We start from the raw sequence: 23,621 nt of genomic DNA on the forward strand, positions 1-23,621 counted from the left end.
ATTACCTTACCGTTGGATTGTTCTTCGTTCTTTCATAGAGATAATCTCATTTTATCCCTCCAGCAGTCCTTTGAAATAGAGGTTATTATCTTTTACAGACATGAAACTTGGGTCAAAAAGATTAGGGGAGGGCTTCCCTGGTGGCGCAGTGGTTGAGAGTCTGCCTGCCAATACAGGGGACACGGGTTCAAGCCCTGGTCTGGGAAGATCCCACGTGCCACGGAGCAACTGGGCCCGTGAGCCACAAATACTGAGCTCTGTGCGTCTGGAGCCTGTGCTCCGCAGCAAGAGAGGCCGCGACAGTGAGAGGCCTGCGCACCGCGATGAAGAGTAGCCCCCGCTTGCCGCAACTAGAGAGAGCCCTCGCGCAGAAACGAAGACCCAACACAGCCAAAAATAAATAAATGAATAAATAAATTTAAAAAAAAAAAGATTAGGGGATTAGCCCAATGTCACCCTGCTCCAGAATAGTAAAATCAGATGGCTGTCCCACTATGGTGGGAACTAAGAACTTCTCCCATCCTGTTTCTGGCTCTATTCTGCTTTTGCAGGCACGTCCCCCATTGCATATGCCTTCCACAAAGACCCCAGCTGAGTCCTGGTGTGTTTTTATTTGTTTTGAAAGCTCTCTCTTCTCTGTCATTCTTTCCGGCACTGTCTGCGACGCGTGAGACTACTTGTTTCTTCAAGCATCATGTGGTTCTGCAGAGCTTAGACGGAGTTACAATGGACTTCCAGATCAGATGTCATTGGAATTTAAGGAAGTCATCCTGAGAGGAACACTCCAGGTGAAATGAACCTCTGAGGTCAAAGGTCACCTCCTCTCCAGACTCTGAGCTCACCACTTATCCACACTTCCTCTGAGGGAAACACAAGTTCCTCCTTAAATAGAGCCTCCACGATGTCATTGCTCTCTGCAAATTTTAAGCGTGCACTCTATTTTCTGTTGTCTGCAGTTCTGAATACTCCATGATCTGGCCTTGATTAACCTGCCTAAGCCTGCCAGCCTTTTGTCTCCCAGTTATGTCATCTTTCTCTGCGCTGTCTCAGAACCCTGTGCTTAGGATGTTCCTTCAATTAGAACTCTCTCTTTAAATGCTTGGCTTGGCTAACATAGTCTCAGCTTATATGTGACCTTCCTTGACTCCCTGAACCACTCCTCTGCTCTTCCATGTCATGTAATCTCTTTAAAAAAGGATGCTGTTCTCATTTCAGCATTTGTTACGTTGCCTTGAGATTGCCTGTTTAATTGTCCATCTCCTGAACTATGCAATGAGCTCTTTGGGGACAGTGGGTTTTGGTATCTCCTATAATGCCTGCACATAGTAGTTGCTCAATAAATAGCTGTTGATTAAATGCTTATTTCTCTTTCTGAAGTCACCAAATACTTTGAAAGGATCTCTTATTGATGTCCTTGCCTTCTAGACTGTGAGTTTTCTGAAGACATTCTGCCTTATTCAGTGCTGCATCTTCAGTGGCTGGCATGGAGGAGGCACTCAGTAAATGAGGAACTGACCAGAATTTCAGATCCTCTAATCCTGCCCATCAGCCTCTCCACAGCCTGCCCTGCCTCTTCTGAAATGCATTCCTCTCCACAATTGCTCCATCTTCCATTTTCCCTTTATTTTTAATGACTTCACTTGTGGTTTGATCTACATAATTTAGCATTTGCTTATACTATCTGCTCTCACTTTTCCTGTGTTTTATGTGTTCGTATCCCTCCCCTGCTAATGAAAATAAGTGTAAGCATAAATGGAATAATAATTTTTTGTATTATTATAACTTCTACCCACCTTCTTCTTCATATTTCAAAAATTATATACTCATCAGTGATAAATGCCCACATTTAATGAGCTCTTAAAATGTGCTACTTGTGAGTGCTTTTCAGACAGATTACGTTGATCTGCACAAGAACATGAGAAGTAGGCACGGGGGAAACTGAGTCTTAGTAAGGCTCTGTCTTATCCAGGTGGTGAATGACAGAAGCAGAATTTAAATACAGAGCCCATGCTTTCAACCATGTCTACCTCTGCACCATTGATAATTTAGAAAAGAAGGCGAACAATAAAAATAATATTAAGAGCACCCATAGTTCCGATCCACTACTAGAGGCAGCTACTGTTACCATTTTTGTACATGGCTTTTTTGTCTCTGCCTATGGTAAACAGCCTCTAGCTTGACCCCCACCTCCAGCCATTCACTCCCTTGTGTACTCCCCTCCTGTTGAGTGAGGGCTAGATCTAGTAACTCACTTCTAATGAACAGAATAAAGCAGAAGCAATTGAACATAACTTCTGAGATGAGGTTATAAAAAGACTGCAGCTTTCATATTGAGTCTCCTTTTCTTCTTCTCTCTGAGATCGCTCATTTGGGGAGAAGCAAACTGCGTACTGTGAGCAGACCTATCGAGAAATCCCTGTGGTTAAGTAACTGGTGACTCTGATCCACAGCCAGCAAAGGCCTGAGGCCTGCCAATAGCCAGATGGGTGAGTTTTGAAGCAACTCCTCTCCCGTCGAGCTTGATGATGGCTGCCCCATCAACACACGAATTCTGGCTTTTGTGTGTGAGAAAGAGCGAGCAGAGGCAGCCAGCTCAGCTGCGCTTGGTGCCCTGACCCAGCGGCTGTGGGATAAACAAATGTTTGCTGGCTTAAAGTGGTAATTTGGGGGGTATTTTGTATATATTGCAATAGGTAAATAATACACTGTCCTATAGACATTTATCTAAATATGGTTGATCATCTATGTTTTACTATTTATCACAGGTCAATATTTAATTTATTGAGTGAAACAAGCTGATAAACCTTGCTAACAGGCTGTAAAATTCTTTTTTTTTTTTTAAATTGTGAAATATAGCCACATACAGAAAGTACGCAAGGTATCCACGTGCACCTGAAAGAATCATACACAAACACCCTGGTCCCAATTTCAGTGTATTTTATATTTTAAATAAAATAAATCTGCAAGGTATATGTAAAATCAGTCACGATATCATCTCCAAAGAGAATATAAAAGAGAAGAGAAGATAAAAGGCAAGCTAATAGAGGGTACCATTTCAGGATGGTTTAGGAATCAGGGTCTCTGAATCTTTCTTTTGTAAAATCTTTCTTATGCACTTTTCTTTAACTGTCTAAAGAGGAAAAGCTTAACTTTGTCCTCGGGAAGAAGTCTAGGGATTGTGCCATAGTGGAGCGTATATAATATGTGGGACAGAGTGGGGCCTCTGTACAAAATTGATAAAGGAATGAGTGGACTTGGAATTAAGAACATGGATTTGAGCTCCTTTTCAGCTGATTGGAAGTGAGTGATGTCATCACTTAACATATATGAGATTTAGTTTCCTCATCTTTAAAATGGGGACATGCTCATGAAGTTGTGAGGTTTAAAAAAAATAGCATTGTCTATATGAGGCCCGTTTACAGTGTGTTCAGCATATATAGCAAACCCTCAATACATCAGTTACTCTTGAGTAATAATTCTGATTTCAGAACACCATCAAATATTGACTTATTACTATATAAGACTTAAGTAAACATATTTAGTTTATTTTATTATTATAATATTTTTTGGCCACACTGTGCAGCATGCAGGACCTTAGTCCTGTGTCCCTGAAGTGGAAGCACAGAGTCGTAACCACTGGACTGCCAGGGAATTCCCAACATGTGTATTTTAAAATATCACAACTTTATTTCTTATTAAATGATAAATGTTCATAATAAAATAATTTTAAAGAATATTTTTTTTAAGTATGAAGAAGAAATCAGCAAATCACTTCAGAATTCCACCAGCAAGAAATAACCAACATTAACTCTGGTGGACATCATTCCAAACATCCCTGTGCATATATGGATGGGTTGGAAGAACGGAAGGCTAGTTAGGTAGATAAAAAGCTAGCTAACTAGTTAGAGATCATAATGCTTTTTAAAATAAAAACGTTGTGTAATTACACTTGATTGTAACTAAAGAAAAATGAACTGAAGTGAAACTGAAGAAACTGCTGAAATTTAGATCATGTTTCTTTTTTCCTCCATTGCCAGTGATAGTATTTCCTCAAATATCTCTCTAAGTAGGGTTAAGTAAAAACTTGATGAGATCAAATGTTTCATTTTTCTCTTTTAATATACATCTTCCAATTTTTCAGGCAATACTAATTAAAAATAACCTCCTACTGTAAAAGATAAAGTGTTTTTTGAGAAACCTCCACACTGTTTTCCACAGTGGCTGCACTAACTTACACTCCCACTGACAGTGTACGAGTGTTTCCTTTTCTCCACATTCTCACCAACATTTGCTATGTGTGTTCATTTTGATGATAGCCATTTGACAGGTGTGAGGTGACATTTTATTGTGGTTTCTATTTGCATTTGCCTGATGATTACTGATGTTGAGCATTTCTTCATGTGCCTCTTGGCCATCTGCATTCCCTCTTTGGAAAAATGTCTATTCAAGTCTTCTGCCCATTTTTTAATCGGGTTGTTTGTTTTTTTTATGTTAAGTTGTATGAGCTGTTTATGTATTTTGGACAGTAACCCCTTATCAGTCATATTACTTGCAAATATTTTCTCCCTGGCAGTTCCACTCCTGAGTATATATCTGAAAAAAACCAAAAATGCTAATTCAAAAAGATGCATGTACCCCAATGTTCATAGCAGCACTATTTACAATTGCCAAGAAATGGAAGCAACCCAAGTGTCCATAACAGATGAAGAAGATGTGAGATATACATTCATACACATACACACACACACACACACACACACACACACACACACACACACTGGAATACTACTCAGCAATAAAAAAGAACGAAATTTTGCCATTTGCAGCAACATGGATAGACTTGGAGGGCATTATGCTAAGTGAAAAGTCAGACAGAGAAAGACAAATACTGTATAATATCACTTATGTGGAATCTAAAAAATACAACAAACTAGTGAATATAACAAAAAAGAAGCAGACTCGCAGATATTGAGAACAAACTAGTGGTTACCAGTGGGGAGAGGGAAAGGGGTGGGGTAATAGAGGGGTAATGAATTAAAAGGTACAAACTATTATGTATAAAATAAGCTTCAAGGATATGTTGTACGACACAGGGAATATAGCTAATATTTTCTAGTAACTATAAATGGAGTATAACCTTTAAAAATTATGAATCACTGTATTATACACTTGTAACTTCTATAATATTGTACATCAATTATACTTCAATAAAATAGAAAAAGATAAGTGATTCATCCTCTGACTTTCTCCCACCTCCTTTCTTTAGTCCTGAGTTTTGTTACTTTTACAATTTTAAAGTTAAAATGATTGATAACACATTGTGTTCACCAATCAAAAATTTTGCTGTTGTGCTGTTGTTTAACCTTATTTAAATGAATGTGATCCCCATAACTAGTTCTTTGAACTATAACTTCTTCACTCTAGAGGTGTGTGTTTTAATAAATTCATCTTGCGATTGGATTAGTCTTCCAGTATATTTTGCAAGAGGGCTCATATAGTTTCTGAGTTCTTTCATGTTTCCGAATGTCTTCAGTTTTAATATTCTTGAGTTACATTTGCCTTTAGTCAGGGCTTTGGGACATAAATCTGATTTCTTCTCGAAGAATGTTGCTGTGGTGAAGTCTGAGGCCAGCTGGATCCCACCTCACTCCCTTTTTATCTGTCTGGATAAAGTCTTCCTCTGTAGATAATGTTGATCAGGATAAGTTCAGTGCCTCCTTGTAAATTGTACTGTTTTTTTCTAGTATATTAATTTCTTATGATTTGCAGATTTAGTATTCTTCTAGTATCACAAATATATATGAAATGACATCTCTGAAACACTCTCCCATTTGTTAGTTGCTCTCCTTAAAAAATATAAATGATTCTTTATGTGGCCAACTTTGAAGTCTATTTATCATCATCTGTAACTGATTAGTTCGTTTATCTTTTTCCTTTGCATTCACTGTGAGGTGCTAAAGCCTTTTCTTTTTGTCATTGTTTGAATTTTTAGTTGTGCCTAGTCTGTTCTCCACGGTTTACATTTATTTGTTTGATCCATAAGGATGCTGCTTTGACCTGCAATTGTTTCCTTAACCTGGTAATCTGCCTTTTCAACCCAGCATATTGCTTCATCATCTTGTTTTTGAGTCTTGTATAAATGACTCCATACTGCGTTTTTTATTGTTCTTTTGCAGATTGTCTTTCCTTTCCCTTTTGTGTTCTAGAATGCTTGCATAGTTGAAATGCCATTTTCTTCCCTTTTTTCTCACGCTTAACATGGAGAGCTCTGCCCAGATCTTCTCTTTGCTCTGATCCAATGTGGAAAGATACTATTATTCCTTTTTGGCTTTGTCTTTGATCAGGTGGTCTTGCCTTGTTACTTTTAGTTAAATTGATCAGGCTGAATGTTTCTTTCTGAACACTCTTCTGGAATCAGAGGATGCAGGGCATGGGCTGAGAGCTTGGCTGAAGCTTCTGGTTGACCTGACATGGGTTTTCTTCTAGGGTCCCACAAAGTATCCTGTTCTGGGGCCTTCCACCGGCCATTTAGGTGTGTCTCCTGTTCATCCCACCATCTCAGCATGAAGCCACAGAAAAAGCTGGTCCCCAGTGGCTCTTCCTGTTTCTGTTGAGTCCTCTGTGCCTCACCAGTATTTTATTTTCATTGCAAGTGTGATAACTCTTGTTTAGTGTTATTTGTCATATCGTGTTACGCCCCTGCCCAAAATCCTCCCAAGGCTCCCGTCTCACTCACTCAAAGCCATAGTCCTCCAGTTTTTACTGGGCCGTCAGCGTGATGCCCCCGGTACCCCCATCCCAACCCTTGGCTCCCTGGGCTTAAGCCACACTGGCTTCCTTGCTGAGCTTCAAGTGTGCCAGGCCCACATCTTCCTTAAGAAGCTCCCAGCAGTGGTTCTCCCTGCCTAGAACCCTCTTTCCCAGAGAGCCTCATGGCTTCACCTTAGATTCCTCAAAGCTTGGCTCGGATGTCAGGATTTCAATGGGATCTTTCCTAAAGATGCTTTTGTGTACAGCAGGTAACTGGGAATTCCATCCCCCTTCTCTAAGAACAGACCCTGGCTCTGGGGCTCCAGTTCAGCCACCTTGCCCAGGAAGAAGCATGCGGGCCTCTAAGTGAGAAAGCGCTTCTGGAGGTTGTATGACTGGCTATGAGAAAAGGGACTTCACCGACCCGGCCTGGGGCACTCAGCAGAGTAGTGGAGAGCCCTCCACTGGGACAGCCTACAGAGGCTGAGATGTTGAGTGAAAACTAAACTTGCAGTTTGAAAGATTCTGTGAAGAAAATTTACAAAATAAAATAAACGAATCCAAACTGAACTAAAATTTTGTCACCTTTTTTCTCTTGCTCTGCCAAGTTTTCACCCAGACTGTGTAGAGGAGACAAGGACAGGCCCCCACGGACCTCAGTTTTGGGCTTATACATATTTTTGACCCTTTGAATGAATAGCTGCTTGGAAATGGAAAAAGATTGAAGTAAACTACCTGCTGACTTCCGGTTCCAAATGATAGCTGTCTGGTGGGTCCGGAAGCTAAGCCGTTCAGCTCTTCTTGTGAAAATCGTAGATGAGATGGAACGCTAAGACTGAATGTACAGCCTGATGACAGAAGCTAGAATGGTTCACGGTCATCATGGGGTAGATGGATCTGGACTGAGGATCAGCTACCTCGACTCCAGCATATGGCATGCTCTTGCTTTCCTTCATGAGAAAATTCCCCTTCTCAGGAGTTGTCCTTGAAAATAGTATTATCTCCCCCTCTTCTCCCATTTCTCCCAGTCCAGCCAGATGCTGGGAATCACAGGAAAGCCTGAACAGAAAATAGGGAGAGACTGAAGCAGTGTGGGGAGGCAAGTGACCCTGCCAAAGCTGTGAAGTAGCTGACAAGGCATGAAGTCTCTGGTGGCTTCTACCTGGCAGGGGCTGGGCTGGTCCCATCCTGCATTGTCTCTGAGAAGCAGAGGCTGGGCTGAGATCTGAGCAAGAGGGAAGCATATTCAATGCACGGCATCCCAGGGGAGAGCCAGCTGTTAAGCAAGGAGTGCACTGAAATCTGTGAGCAGAAATTGTGAACTGGAGAAGAGAATTTGACCCTTAGGGCATGCATGGAGCAAATCACTCTTCCTGGCTTTAACAAACACTGACAAACCAACCTTGTCCTGTCCAAGGATGAGTAAAACAAACAATATCATTATCAATACAAAGAAGGGGACAATGAAAAATCTTGCCCCCCAAAAAGGTGGGCGGGAGGAATAAGGTAGAGAAATACTGAGAACAATTTATCACAGAATCCAGATGGTCATTTCAGAAAACTGTATGGTACTCCCACATACTGCATGAAGGTCTCTCTGAAATGGAAGCAGAATGTCTGGAGGAAAGATCTAGAGGGGAAAAAGGCAAAGCAATTAGATGGAGGAATCATGATGGGAGAAAGCAAGAAAAATATATGTGCTCAATGGGCAGTATCGCCATTTCCTGCTGTGTGAAGGTTTACCACGGGTGTGGAGGACATATCTGAGAAAGTCCCTCAGAATTTAGGGAAAAGGAGACAAAGGGTTGAAAGGACGAGAGTAACAATAAGTGAGATTTCAGAAATGCTGGCCAGAAAATGTAGAGCTGTGTGACACCAGTTAGCATTGCTGAGCTAAAGGCGCAGAAGGCTCATGGGAGGCAGGAACAAGTAGCCCTGATTCAAGAAAACCCCAAATAAGAGCCTCAAATCTATGTAGCCTGGCGTGAGAGGATTAGCCTCCCGAGATACATACAAAATCCCGTAAATAGGCAGAGGTGAAACAATGGGGTTGTTTCATATTAATAAAAATTAACCTAGCCTTCGTCTTCTTTCCAGCACACTAAATGACAGAAGATAATTTGGTAGCATCTATAGAGTTTCAAGAAGCAAAGGATGTGATCCAGGAATGTTCCATATATGTTCCAGTGAACATTCACGTGTGCAGTGAATGGGATGATATCACTGGATGTGCAAAGGAGACAAAATATATTATCTGCAGTCCCTCCTTGAAAAACTTCTTTAAGACACATTTGCAAACTGAGTAATGAAACACAAGAGCTCAGAATTAGATGGTCACCATATAGAAGGACTCACAGTGAGCAGTGATAACAATTAAAGAAGAGATAAATTTCAATGTCACCATTATGGTTATAAAAAGGAATTAAAGCCTGAAGTTCATTCAGGATGCAGAATGCTTATAATATATAAAATAATAGTGTCATAACTATGAGCTGGATCCCAAAACTTCAAAGAATTATTTAAAAAGACTGGGAAGTACATGAGATGGTGTGTGGAAAAGAAAAGTAAAGTGCTGAACTTATTGTCTTACAGAGGACCTGTGATTTCATCCTTGTAATGTGTTTATAGATTTTAGTTTTCTTTAGGTGTACATGTATCTTCTATTTTTCCTAACTCAGATAAGTATTTACTTGATTCATAAAGAAACAGTAGAAGATAAAGAAGCTAACAAAAAATTAAATTCCCTGAGACGAATGTGACCTGAAATTTTGAATATCTACATGGGCTCTAGTCTCAAAGGAGCCCTCTCTTTTTTTCATGTCTTTGGGAAAATGATACAGAGAGAGCTTAGGGTGGAAGTGGAACCCTACTGTGGCTAATGTCACTGACAATGTTGAGATCTGGCTGTCCCACGTTTTCCTGGGATGAAGGGGGAAGGAGGGGAAGGACAAGGGATGAGCTCAAGCTTCTCCATAGTCTTGCAAAGCTGTAAGGATGTTTCAACCTCCGTGTGACCCAGGAACACTCCATGGAGCTCAGGATTCACTTATAGTAGAAGAATGAGGGTCTCACTCTTTTCTCTGGAGGAGAGCAGTGGCTGTGTGACCTCAGAAATATTATTTTTACCTTTCTTGATCTTTGCTTCCTCATCTGGAAAGCGAGGGCAATAGGTTTCTCTCAGAGGTCCCTTAGAGGATTTCAACACATTAGGTACATAACGCATCTAATGTAGCAAGGGAAAGTGTAGGTGTTTAATTGATGCATACCTTTACCTTCCCAGCACTTCAATATTTCTGTCAATCTAAACTTTGAGGGAAAGATGGGCAGTCAGTGGGCTGGTGATCTGGAGAGTTCTGATGTGTCTCTGGGAGGGTTAGGAGGGGGCTACCAGGGAGATGGAGGACAAGGTCAAGGTGGAGAGGCTAGGATCTCACTCTGTGCCTTGCACTGACGGCCACCGTAGTTGACAGTTTCTTTCTCTTGACACAACTCCAAACTGCCTATGAAACATGTTCTGAGAGAAATCCTCCCCCACTTACATTTCCAATGAGGAAGGTATTGCTGTTTGATGCATTAATTATCATTCCTAAATCTTTTCCTCTAGAAGGAAGTTGTTTGCAGTTATCCATTTTGAACACAGAATGGTGAGAAACTCAGGCTATTTATAGCTACCTATTCTTTTGGTTGCAAAAGACGAGCGCTTCTTGGGAAGATGGTACTTCCCTAATTCAGGCTCTTGCAGCCTAGAAAGGGAAACTCCTTTGATGAATCATTGACCAAGGCCAGGCCTTGGCCAACCTTGGTCTTTCAAAACCCGGTCTCTGGTACTGTATTCTCTAGGAAGTCTTCCTGAATCTCCCCCAAAGCTGGGTTATTTAATATCAACCCCACCTAGTTCCCTGATTCCTTCTACATTCTCCTCTGCATGGGAGAAGCTAGCCTGGAAGCACATTCCCTAGAATTTTGCCGGCAGGGGTTAGGGTTAGATTCTGCTAAGGAGAGGTGCTGGGATGGTGTTTTGAAGGCCGAGAAGGAGAAGTTCTTATCTGCTGCAGCAGCTGTCAAAGAGTAGGTGTCAGTACGTGCGGGATGTTGCCAATGGCTTCCTCCCAGTCATTTTCTTGAGAATTCACCAGTTCAGCACTACTGCCTGGATTGCGGGGGTAGCAGCTTCCTGGATTCCAGCCCTTGAAGATTTCCCTACTGACATGACTCTAACCCGTACCACAACTGTTCAAACTTTTAATTCCCTGTACTAAGTCGCTTTCTTCTTGAAATACCCAGAAAGCCTCCCATCTTCCATTTCAAGCTTAGAAACACCAGACCGAGCTAAGCACTCTCTTCTTGACAGTTCTTTAGCACCTTTGACACAAATCAACAGCTCGGAGGTTGAGTCCACGGACTGTGGAGTAACGCAGAAACGTTCACAGCATCTTCAGCTGCTGAGACAAGCCAAAGGCTCTTAAAAAACCCCAAAAAACCTAATTGGGCAAAGAACTTGTCAAAGAATAGATACATGTATGTGTATAACTGAATCACTTTGCTGTACACCTGAAACTAACACAATATTGTTCATCAACTATACTCCACTATAAAATAAAAAGTTAAAAAATATATATATATTCATGATAGAAAAGACATTCAGATGTTTCCCTCTCTTCATGTTAACCAAATAAAAAAATTTTAATTTGTTAAAAAAAAAAATGTGAGGGTGGGACTTCCCTGGCGGTCCAGTGGTTAAGACTGCGCTTCCACCGCAGGGGGCACAGGTTCATCCCTGGTCAGGAAACTAAGATCCCGCAAGCCCCATGGTGTGGCCAAAAAAATATTTTTAAAAATGTGAGGGCAAATCAAGAGCCTCCGCAGCTAACGCTGGCATGGAAGTTTTCAGCAGTATTTGTAGAATTAACAGAGTATCATGAATATGGAATGGGGACCTAAACCCGTGAAATCAATAGTAGTAAGTTCACAGACCCCGGTGAGTCATTTCAGTATCACAGGGTTAACCACTCAGATACACTGTGACTCTTCGTGATTGGCCTCTTAGAATGTTGGTTTTTTTCTGTGTTTAGGATACAACAAATTTATCTACCAGTGGAAAACCAATAAGTTTCCCAACCGCCTGCCACTTGACAACCACATTACTCTGGTTTTGCAGAACTTGACACCACTCACTAGCATAAAGAAAGGTGGAAGGAATTTGGTGAAAGATGATCCCCAGTCTGCTTTAGAATATGAGGTCCTCCTTCTTTCAGCTGTTCTTGCCATTTTACACCACTTCATCTTGGAGATCTGGGGAGGAAAATGACAGGCGTCAATCAGCCTCAGATAAAATACCACATACACCCTAAAGCAGGGGCAGGCAAACTTTTTCCGCCTCCAGTTGGATTCTAAGACCTTCAACCTTCTTTGTAGACGCTCACTCAGGCAATGTATTTTTCTGCTCAGAATTACAGTTCTGACTCCCTACTCCTGCCATCCACGCACGTTAATGGAGGAAGACCCCCTGTTTCCGGTTATTCAGGCCCCTTGTAAGCCCCTCACTCACAAAGGCTGAGCACCTGAGCATATGGGCCTAATTTGAGGAGTGCACAAAGCCTGCCTGTTTGGTACCTGCAGAAGCCATGGTGAACGCTGTTCCTCTGCAGACAACTGATTCCTTTCCTTGTATTCCAGCTTCCACTCTCCCTCACTGCTTTTCTCTCGTTATGGGGGTATTTTTCAAGAACCTTAACCACAGGTACATTTTTAGCTGTATAGTTCGTTAGTGTTAAGTGTATTCACATTGTTCTGTAACTAATCTCCAGAACTCTTTTCATCTTGCAAAACTGAAACTCTGAACCCATTATACAATAACTCTCTATGCCCCCTCCTCCCAGGCTCTGGCAGCTACCATTCTACTTTCTGTTTCTGTGTATTTGACTACTTTAGATGCCTCGTATAAGTGGAATCATAAAGCATTTGTCTTTTTGTGACTGGCTTATTTCACTTAGCATAATATCCTCAAGGTTCATCCACGTTGTATCAGAATGTCTTCTTTCTTAAGGCTGAGTAATATTCTAGTGTAGGTATAGACCACTTCATCCACGGATGGACACTAGGGCTGCTTCTACCTTTGAGCTATTGTGAACAGTGCTGCTATGAGATATACAAATATCTCTTTGAGATCCTGCTTTCAATTCTCTTGGGTATATACCCAAAAGTGGAATTGTTCACAACAGCTTTGCAATGAGCCACAACCTGTCACAGAAGTGTTTATTTCAATGATGTTCATGAAAGCTGAACTTTAGAATTGGTTGGCCATTAGGAAAAAAAAGTGGGACATCAAAAGCACAGGCAACAAAAGGAAAAATAGGGAAAGCCATTTTTTGAATGCCTGCAATAGAAGAGTTTGGCCTCTGATGACTAGGTGCACAAGATATGCTCTTCAGGGCACAATTAGGGTGTGAGTAATGTCTACCTTTATAAGGTCAAAAATAGATTATTGTCCAGAGCCTCCATGAAGATGGACAGCATGTTGATGGCAATGTTTTCATCCTTTAGGACCAACACATCTGGTCTCAAATATAAGAAGAAATTATTGCAGCAACAATATATAGTTTCCAGATGTAAAGATCAAAAAATTTATAATTGCATTTTTATATTTCTGAGGAATCCCTATACTGTTTCTCACAGCAGCTGCACCATTTTACATTCCCACCAACAGTTCCAATTTCTCTACATTTCCAGTTTCCTCACTTTTTATTTTCTGGTGTGTGTGTGTGTGTGTGTTTGTGTTTTAATAGTAGCCATGGTTCTCCATTTCTCATAATTAAAAAAATGGAATCACACAATTTGGGAAACTGCATTTTTCCCTTTAATATCATGAGCATATTTTAAAGTCAACAAATATTCGTTTATAATAGAATTTCCGACGTCTGTGTAGTCTTCTGCTCCATCACTTGCTTACTGTGCAACCCTGGCCAAGTTCCTCAACCTCTCTCTGCCTCAGTTGTAAAATGGCATAATGAACACTTTAAGAGACCTTAGGAGAATGTTGTGAGGATTAAATGAGAAGAACCTATAATGGCATGTTGTCAGCAATCAATACATGTTAGCTATGATTATCAATACTTTTATTATTGTTTGCCTACTGCATTGGTGGATGTAAGTAATTCTTTATCGACCTTCAGGTTGCTTCCGATTTTTCACTTACATGGACATTAGCAACATAGTTGCAGTCATTTCTTTCTTTAAAAACCATCCAAACAGGTCCCTCTTTTCAGGGATTAGTTGACTGAAGGAGGAACTCCAGCCCAGCTGAGACCCAGCCTCTATTCTTGGCTTTCTCAGAACAGCTTTTGGTCACGTAGAGCAGGCCTCCTTACCCCTTCCAGAAATACATTGCTCTGGCCGTGGTTTTTAAACAAGCCCTCTCATAATTCATTGCCAAGGTATCTCACCTGCAGATCTGTGGACCTGAAGTTTTTCTGGGGGCTCGGCATAATGATGCATGGCCTGGAGAAAGCTTAGTCAAATATTTACACGGAGGAATGTGGCATTTCCTACCCTGGTGCTCTGATTACCATCAGAGTCTTATCTTTCCCCATAAAAGGAAGTGTGGACATGTATTAAGTTGTCAACACGAGAAAAATATAAGGTCCGGAATAGAGGGCCTGGGAGACCTCTGCATGTTCTTCTATGTAATAACATCTGAGGGTAAGAAGGAGATTCAGCTGGAAGCGGGGGTTGTGGTGTTGGGGGGTTTGTGAGGTGGGAAATCTATGAGGTCAGGTATAATTTGGTGGGTCTGCCTTCTCATTCAACTCAGGGGGTTTTGAGTGGTCAGAAGGGAAGATGAGAACACCCATTGTTCTCACCAAAGGGAAGGAAATGCTAATGGCCAAGACTGACCCGCATCTGAAGCATCTCAGTGAAAGACACACACATCAGAGAAGCCTCCTTCTCTGAAACGAAGCCGAGTATTACGTGGGGAGAGCGTGAGTTTAGAGGCCAGGCAGAACTGGGTCGAAATTCTGCCTCTGACGCTCTAAACCTCCATTACTGAGCAAGTCACAAAACCCTTCTGAGCCCCTATCTTCTTGTCTATAAGCTACAGACAGCATGCCCTAACATACAGGTTTCACAAAACGATTAAATGAGATGATACGTCTGAAGTTCCGGTGTGATGGTTTGCTATAGGAGATAAAGAGTGACCACACCAAGTCGATAAATTCCCAGCTAAATGCAGAGAAACTGGGTGGTTTCGAATTTGGGGCACTCTGTAACATGGACAAACACCAGACTTTTATTAGCTTTTTTCTTAATACTGAAAATAGGACTTCTGGGAGTTGAAAGACTCCAAGTTGGAAAGTATCAATCTAGACCAACATCATCACACACGAGCCTCACTATGAAATACTCATCTTAGCCGGAACTTAAAGACATCATCCCAACACCCCCAGCATAATTCCTTCGTCCATCCAGTCATTCCACCAGCACTTACTGAGGGTTTACTGTGCTCCGGAAGCTGCTGCGGGCACTGAGAATCTCAAGTTAGAGGAGGCTCAGTCCTTGCCTCTTGGATGACCCTAGTCTAGTGGAGGAGAGAAAACTCCAAATCAACTGTCTCATGTCATAAACTGACAATGTGAGCAACACACATAGTTATAGAGGCGTCCCCAGGGGCAGCAGACAATGAGGTTTTAGAATTGGAAGGACATTTAGAAGCCGACCAGTCCAAACCTCACTGATGTGTGGACTCTGCCTCCATGGTCTCCCAGCTTTGTTTTCATCATCTCTAATTTCAAGGGTTTCACGGCCCACTTGCACTCCCAGCCCCAGGCAGCCTTTGGGCGGCTCTGACAGTTAGAAAGGTTTTCCTTAGGTTGAGTCAGTATTTGTCTCCTGGAAACCGTCACACAGCTCTATGGAGTTAATCCCGTTCTTTCGCCTGACAACCCTTCAGGTACTGGAAGTCAGCTCACGGGCGACAGGCAAGTAGGGGTAATTTTAGCCTCGCATTGCACAGGGGAATACTGGGCAGTCCGGGGACGCATCTGACTTCAAGAAGGGACTCTATTCAACACTGAAGACATGGTAGGCATGTCTCACTTTGGATTTATTTGGATTTTAACCACTAGCCTTAATAATTTCACTGGACTTTATAAAGCACTTTAGTATACATTATTCCGCAGTGACCTCACATTGACCTGGTGAGACGGTTCGGCATGATTTATTATTTCCGCTTTGTTCATAAATAAAACAAGACTCTGAGAGGTGGTGTGCTCAAGGTCACACAGATAACATCTGGTTGAATTGGTCTTCTCCCTTCTATACAAGTAGTCCTGCATCCATTTAGTCCTTCCCATAATCTACCTGTGGTCTCCCCCTAGATTTATCTTAAAATATTGATTATATTGTATTGCTCCCTTTATCAAAAATCCTCAGCAATTCCTCTTACATTCCAGGGTTAACTTCCAAGCCCTTAGAATGACATTCAAGGCTCTCAAAATTGTTGACTTGCTTGGAGTTTCAGGGATAGCGGGATGGGTGGATGAAATACCAATAAACATTATCACTACAGTGATAGTTCAGCAAGAAATATATACAAAGGGTATCTTGAGAACACAGAGGAGCAAGGTGAAGGTCACAGGGGGATTCCAGGAGTTAGGGATGCCTGGGATGGACTTTAAATACATGCATACCAGTAGAAGGTTAACAGGAGCAAAGAGGCCTTGGAGGAGAGAAACAGCCTGGTGGCTGTACGCAGGACACCATACAGAATGTGCTGGACAGGTAGGTACAAGGCTGGACTCAGAGAAGGATTAGGCTATATGGGAGGCAGGGCCGCTTCCTGTCAGCTGTCAGGTTAGAGGCTTTGGACGTTATCCTGCAAACTTCGATGTGCCAAATAGGATTAAAGCAGGCCAGTGTCAACTGCATTTGGTGGCCCCGGCTAGGAGGGTGGACTGGAGTCCGAAGTCGATGAGATGGACGGGAGCCAGTCTGACTAGAGATGAAGTAAGGAAACTGTTGCCATGAATCAGGGGAGTAAAGATAAAGGGCAGTGGAGGTAATCACAGGAAAAGGAAGGATTTTCACATATTTTAGGAGAGAAAAGCAAACAAATCCGATGACGGGGTGCTTGTGGAGATAAGGAGAGGGAGAAGCCAGGCTGCTAATACGCTCTCAGGAGCCTCCAGGTTGGGAGGAACATAATGGCGCTACTCACTGCTATTGCCACACCTGCCCCAGCCTTCAAGGAAGTGCTGCAGGAAGGAGGTGTGTAGTACCTACTTGTAGGTGCGCTAATTTACTTAGGCTAGTAACAAAGAGCTCCCTCTCATCTTGGTGGGGTGGCCAAGACGACTGGCCAGTCACTTACGCCCGTTCCCTCTCCTCCCCCAGGTATCCTGCGGGTCTTGATTTCCTACGGTTAGGTGTGGCCACGCAACGGGGCCCTGATATTCAAGCCTGAATGATGTGTGGGCAGTACTCCTTCACATTTTATCCTTTCTGCCAACTTGAGGCAGAAGAACCTGATGGAGACTTGAGAGGGAATGAAGGTCCCTGGACTGTGTGCAGAAGAGATCTGGCCATCCGCCAGGAACACCCATTTTAGACATGAGTGAACAGAAAGTAAATTCCTCTCATGTTTGAGCCATTGTGCATAGAATTTCTTTGTTACGGCAGTTAGTCCCACGTAACCAGTGCACCTTTCCTGTTTCCTACCTCACGTGGGTAGGAAAGAAGGGGGCGTTCAGCACATAGCTATTTGTGCCGGTCACTGCACTCAGTACATCACCCCCTTTAATCCTATAAGTGCTCGGAGATGTTTGAACGCTCCAGTTTTGCAGAAGAAAGGGAAACTCCCTGAAACGCATTGCTTTTGCTCAAGGTTATACCGTGTTCCCTTAGAGACATCCATGAGGCTGTGCAAAACAGATTTTTTTCACTGTTTTTGAATTTTGTTTTCTTTTTCAGCTTTATCGAGATGCAATTGACATAAAACATTGTGTAAGTTTAAGGTGCACAACGCGATGACTCACTCTGTGTGTATATTGTGAAGTGATTACTACAATAAGATTACCTCAAATCGTTACCTTTTTTGGTGTGCGTGGTGAGAACTTTCAAGATCTACTCTCTTCCAGCTTCCAAGTAAGCAACACAGTATTGTTACCTATAGTCATCACACTGCATATTACATCCTAAGAACTTATTCATCTCATAACTGGAACTTTGTACCCTTTGAACACCTACAGTTTCTTAGGAAATTCGTTGTCTCTCTGTTTCCTACCACACTTAGAAAGTAGGATCATGATCAAGAAGAATAGAAGGTGGAAGAGGAACAGAGGGAGAAAAAAAGTTCATCATTTGAACCCTTCGTTTGTTTAGGTCTAACATCTGTAAGTATCAGCTATATTCAAGAGCATGTGCGTGGGGCCGAGTATGTATGTTCACAATGACTAAAGCCATTACCGATGAGTGCTTTTGAAAGCAATGCCGTCCCTCTGTTGGCCCGGTTTTCATATCCTTTCCTTCCATTTTGGGTCTCTGTGCTTTAGTCACTCTGGTCTCCTTTCAGTTCCTCAAAGAAGAGCTGCTCCTTCTTGGCTCTATGACTTTGCAAGTGCTGTTTCCTTTGCCTGGAGTACCACTACCCTCATTCAGTTGGCCAACTTGTACTCATCCTTCTGCTTTCCCTTGAAGCATCATTTTCTCAGGAAGCCCTCTTTGACCCCGAGATTGTGGTCTGTCCCTTGATAGCACTCATTGCATTCTAAACTCCTGTGGGACAGTCATCAGAATTTTGATTATATAATCACTTTTACAGTTGGGTGGTTAGTAGTCCAGTCTTTCCCGGTAGACTCTCAGCTCCGTGAGGGCAGAGATGGAGTCTCTCTGGTTGGCTTCTCTATCCCCAGAACCTAGTTAGAATGCCGGGCACATAGCATTCACTTCATAAATTTTGGGTGAATGTGAAAACAACGAAGATTTTTCTCTTAGTAAAATAATAAAAAGCAAACCTAAAGAAAGGCTAGTCTTCCAAATGGCTTTCTGGGAAACATACTACACAGGCGAAATTCTGAAATGAATCAGGCCACTTAGTAATTTGAGACTGACTTAAATCTAAACCAAGTGAGGTACTGTTCCATTTCACAAGTAAAGAGGCAGAGGGCATGAAGGTCTGACACGGATTCCCCCTGGTCGTGAGTCAGTGATGGGGGCCTCTCTCACTCTCATCTGTCCCTGCTCACTCTTGGTACTTTTTGTTGGATGCTGACTTTGATGGAGACTTGGCAGCCGTATGGCAGTGAGCCCCTTGTCCTAAAGGAAAGGGGAAGAACATTAGAAGTGGAACCCTGGCTCAGCTACTGTAGGTACTGTGTGACCTTGGGCGACTCTGAGCCTCCACTTCCTAACTTGTAAAATGGAGAGAATCTGCTTGTAGGGATGCTTGCAAGGCTCAAATGTGCCAATGTGGCTGGAAGTGCTTTACAGAGAGACTGGCACTTAGCAGTGCTCACAAAATTTTAACTGGCATCTAGCACTTTCCCAGTATTGGGGTTTATTTCAGATGCTTAGGACATGTTCCATGTGAACTAATAAGTCAGCAACTCCATTAATAAAGAAAAGAAAGACTTGCCCTTTTGCTGGTGGATAAAAAGGCTGATTTAATTCCTCGCCCAATGACAGAGATCTGAAGACAATGATTTGATTCCCTAATCGTGAACGTGCCCATGCTTCACAAAATGTGAGACGCTGAGCAAAGAGCAGTGCCCTGGTGGGGCCGCACTGCCTGAAGCCACTCTTTAAAAGAGCTTGTGAGTGCTCTGTTCATCATTAGCTGATGTGATGTGGTGAAGGAGTTTGTTTCTCCAGATTCAGACATTTTTGAGGACTTACTATGTGCCAGGTACACCCTGTTGAGCACTTTTCACATGCTGTTTTGTTTACTTCCTACCCTATTTCTCTGATGAATCTATTATCATCCCTATTTTCATGATAAGGAAATTCAGATTCAAAGCAATTAACGTGTCCTCAGTCACACAGCTAGTCAATAGTAGAGCTGGTGTTTGGATCCACATCTGATGCCAAATCCCATGCATTTCCAGATACATTTTATTCTCTTCCTAGTAAAACACATTCCATGGAGAGTGAAGACCAAAAGTCTGGATGAGAAAACCTAGTCCGGATTTATTATTAATAATACAAAATATTATCACCTGATAGCTTCAGAAACAACCAGTTTCCTTTGGAATGTAGTACTTTCCATTTTCTTTTATAGAAGCTCAGTGGTTCTGATTTTCTCTATTTGATGGTGCATGAAAGCCCCTGGGTAGAAAGCTGTTTAGTGGAGTGGAAAAGGGTCAGACTGGGGACTGTTTCTAGCCCTGAGCTTCTCCTCTGCGTGACTTTGGGAAATTCATTCAGAATCTTTGAGCCTCATTTTTCTTATGTGTGAAATGAGGACAATTGTGCTGCTTACTCACCTACGTTGATGGATTTTGTGAGGATCTATCAAGATAATTGTTGTACAATGTTATGCAAAAGACTCCATGTTATTATTCTAAGGCAGAGTCATCACTTTGTTCCCACTTTCTCTTTGCCTACAGATTCTCTTGGCATCCCATACCTGATGAGAATTTATGGCTAGTTGGATGTAACAGCCAAAGCTCTCTCCCTGTGACTTATATGCATCCTGATATATTTCAATTTTTGCATACAGGAAGGTTTTCTGGTTGGAGGAGATGCAATTCTATTTCGAGGTTGTGGACTCAAGGTGCCACTAAACAGAGATTCATGTGCTTTCATTGACGTAAAGTGAATCCTTCATTTGTGGACAGCTTTGCTGCCCAAACCCAATCTGTTACTGCAGCCAATGGGCTTATCTGGTGAGTCTTGTCACTGTCAGAATCAAAGCCAAATATGGCAGGGACTAATGATTTCACGGAGGTGGTCTTTCCTGTGACCACAGAAACCTGCTCTGGGGGTTTCTGTCACTATCAGAGACCCTTGATGGAATTACAGCCCCTGAGTTCATTTTTGTTCTGGTTTATTATGTGGATAAGCTCCGTACCCAGCTCTCTTTGCCTTATCTGAGGGAGCCAGAGCCAGCGGTGGGTGAGTCATAGGATCTGGTCAATTGCGTTTCTACAATTTTATTAGAATGACTGGGTAGATTAGCTCTGTAAAACATGGAATAAGTGTCTTGGGCATTCATCAGAGTCTCCCACAATTCCTAGAATAATTTTGTATTTTTTTTCACAGAAGCATCTGTGGAAAGAGAGCAGGGGAGCCAAGAGACCTGGATCGTGATTCTGCTAATCCCAGGGGGTAACCTTGAGTATGGCCAGAACACTTTTGGTCGCGGCTGGTGGTATGGACAAAGTTCCATAGAGCTCAGGGCTTGGCCAGGGAGGGGCAGGGAAAGTTTCTCTAGGGGAACATTTGAGAGTAGGGTTTTCAATTATGAACTTGACTTCACCAGGCAGACAGAGGAAAGGGCAAGGGGTTTTCAGAGAGAGGAAGCTGACTGGACAGAGCAATGCAAAGTGAAAGTCGGTAAAGGGTCTCAGGAATGGCATCTTTGACTGTGGTGAGAAGGAAGGTTGTGCTGTGGAGCCTGGAGAGGCAGGGGGTAGAAGCCAGCTCGTGAAAAGTCTGGAGGACCAAGCTCAAGTGGTTGCTCTGGGCAACTGGCAACTCGCAAAGGCTGCTGAGCATGGGGAAGTGGGGAGGGAACATGATTAGAATTTGTTTCCATTAAGCGGTCGACACCCAGTATGAGACCAAAGGGATCATTTGTTGCTCTCGTTAGCCCTGCATAATAAGTGAACGACCATTGATCTCCCCATTTAGCAGGTGAGGAAGCTGAGGCTTGGAGAGATTAAGTGTTCAAGGACACACTACTCAAGGAAAACAGAAGATAAAAATAATTCATACTCTGCCGGATAGGATTCCATTGAATTCTTATAAACTTCAGTTCGAGATTAGGTAACATTTGCTCTGAGGCATTACCAGGGTTTAGACATTCATCCAAGATTCTGAAATGGAAAGAAGCCAACACTGCATAAGTAAAATTCAGAGTCATTAGTAGAGATATCATTAGGCCTCTCTTTTAATCATTTCTAAGAACCAATGTATCATTCTTCTCATTGGCTCTAGGGGAGGCTGGAACTTGTCTAAAGGTGGGTGTGCAACTAAAATTTTTGTAACATTTTCTGTGTCAGCTCTGCTAATGCAGAGTTCATCCACTGATGTTAATGCCACAGTGGAGGTCTAAAAGATTCTGGGAGAGCAAAAGAGATTTTAGTCTTTACAAATACAGTAGTTGGCCCTTATCCACAGGGGATAACATTCCAGGAAACCCAGTGGCTGCCCTGAAACCACAGATAGTACTGAACCATACCATGTTTTTTCCTTTATACACATACCTATGATAAAGTTTAATTCCTCAATTAGGCACAGTAAGGGATTAACAACAACAACAAATAATAAAACAGAACCATAATAAAAGTTATGTAAATGTGGCCTCTTTCTCTCTCTCAAAGTAGCTTATTGTACGGTACTCACCCTTCTTCTTGTGATGTTGTGAGATGATAAAATGCCTATGATGAGAAGTGAGGTGAATGATGTGGGCATTATGACATAGTGTTAGGATACTGTTGACCTTCTTTATTATTATAATTTTTTGGCGGTACGCGGGCCTCTCACTGCTGTGGCCTCTCCCGTTGCGGAGCACAGGCTCCGGACGCGCAGGCTCAGCGGCCCATGGCTCACGGGCCCAGCCGCTCCGCGGCACGTGGGATCCTTCCGGACCGGGGCACAAACCCATGTCCCCTGCATCGGCAGGCAGACTCCCAACCACTGCGCTACCAGGGAAGCCCCCTGTCGACCTTCTGATGATACTTCAGAAGGAGGATCATCTGTTTCGGGTGATCCTGGATCATTGAACTGTGTCGATGTTGATGATTGGATGCCAGGAGCAGATAGATGATGGTGATGGCTGGGGATCCCAGGCAGGATGGAGTGGAATGGCACGAGATTTCATTAAGCTACTCAGAATGGCACAAAATTTACATATCGATTGTTTATTTCTGTAATTTTTCATTTAATATTTCTGGATCAAGGTTAGCCATGGATAACTGAAACCGAAAAAAGTAAATCCACAGATAACGGGAACAACTGTACCTCCAGAGAGGGTGAATCCACTTGCCTGGCTCGAGTTTAACAAGGGTTACAATGTTGCATCTCAGGGCAGGAAAGAGTAGGACAATGAAAGAACTGGATTTTTTTTCCCCTGAGTTGTATTTCCAACCATCATAAAAACGAATTCCTGCTTTTGGGCATGGCACTGGGAGTTGGCCAGTCAGGGTTGAAATACTCACTCTCAACTCACAAGTATAAACTTTGGGAAGTCACTTACCTGCCATGAATCTCAGTTTACACAACTTTAAGGTAAATTTAATATCCCCTTCCGTATAGAGGTATTGTGAGAATGCAGTTTGCAAACATACATCTAGCGTGGGTCCAAAGTACTCATAAAAAATTATGTAAATTTGGAATTAGTTCTTTTCCTCAGGTCCTGGATGTTTTTATTGGTTTTTGTTCTCCATAAGATTTTACTACAGTGACTAATTTTCTTTCGTCTGCTACATTCCTCTCCAGTGGCTTGTGACACTGCTTCAGGAAGACTTTTCCAACACCTGAAGAATTTCTATGTTCCTTTTCCCAGTCTGGGATGTCTACTTACCATATTGCCAGCTTCTGGACCTGTTGTGTCTGGGATGCAGGCTGAACCAAAGGCAGGTATCCTTCAAGGCATCCAGATATAAAAATAAATACGTCGTTGAGATTAGGAGGAAGTTCACATTTTGGGGCTCCCC

The 23,621-nt window shown here is 42.5% G+C and overlaps 1 long non-coding RNA gene across 1 annotated transcript; it reads left to right on the forward strand.

The window, feature by feature from the left end:
* The first annotated feature begins 348 nt into the window (after window positions 1-348).
* Window positions 349-22,505, forward strand: LOC113633835 (uncharacterized). The gene is made up of 5 exons (XR_003438365.1): window positions 349-788; window positions 2,360-2,486; window positions 17,716-17,889; window positions 20,349-20,627; window positions 21,004-22,505. It is a non-coding gene; the product is annotated as an uncharacterized LOC113633835 (long non-coding RNA).
* Window positions 22,506-23,621: the final 1,116 nt, after the last annotated feature.

The sequence above is a fragment of the Aethalodelphis obliquidens genome, unplaced genomic scaffold, assembly GCF_003676395.1.
Source record: "Aethalodelphis obliquidens isolate GAN/ISIS:26980383/991018 unplaced genomic scaffold, ASM367639v1 scaffold41, whole genome shotgun sequence".
NCBI lineage: Eukaryota > Metazoa > Chordata > Mammalia > Artiodactyla > Delphinidae > Aethalodelphis > Aethalodelphis obliquidens.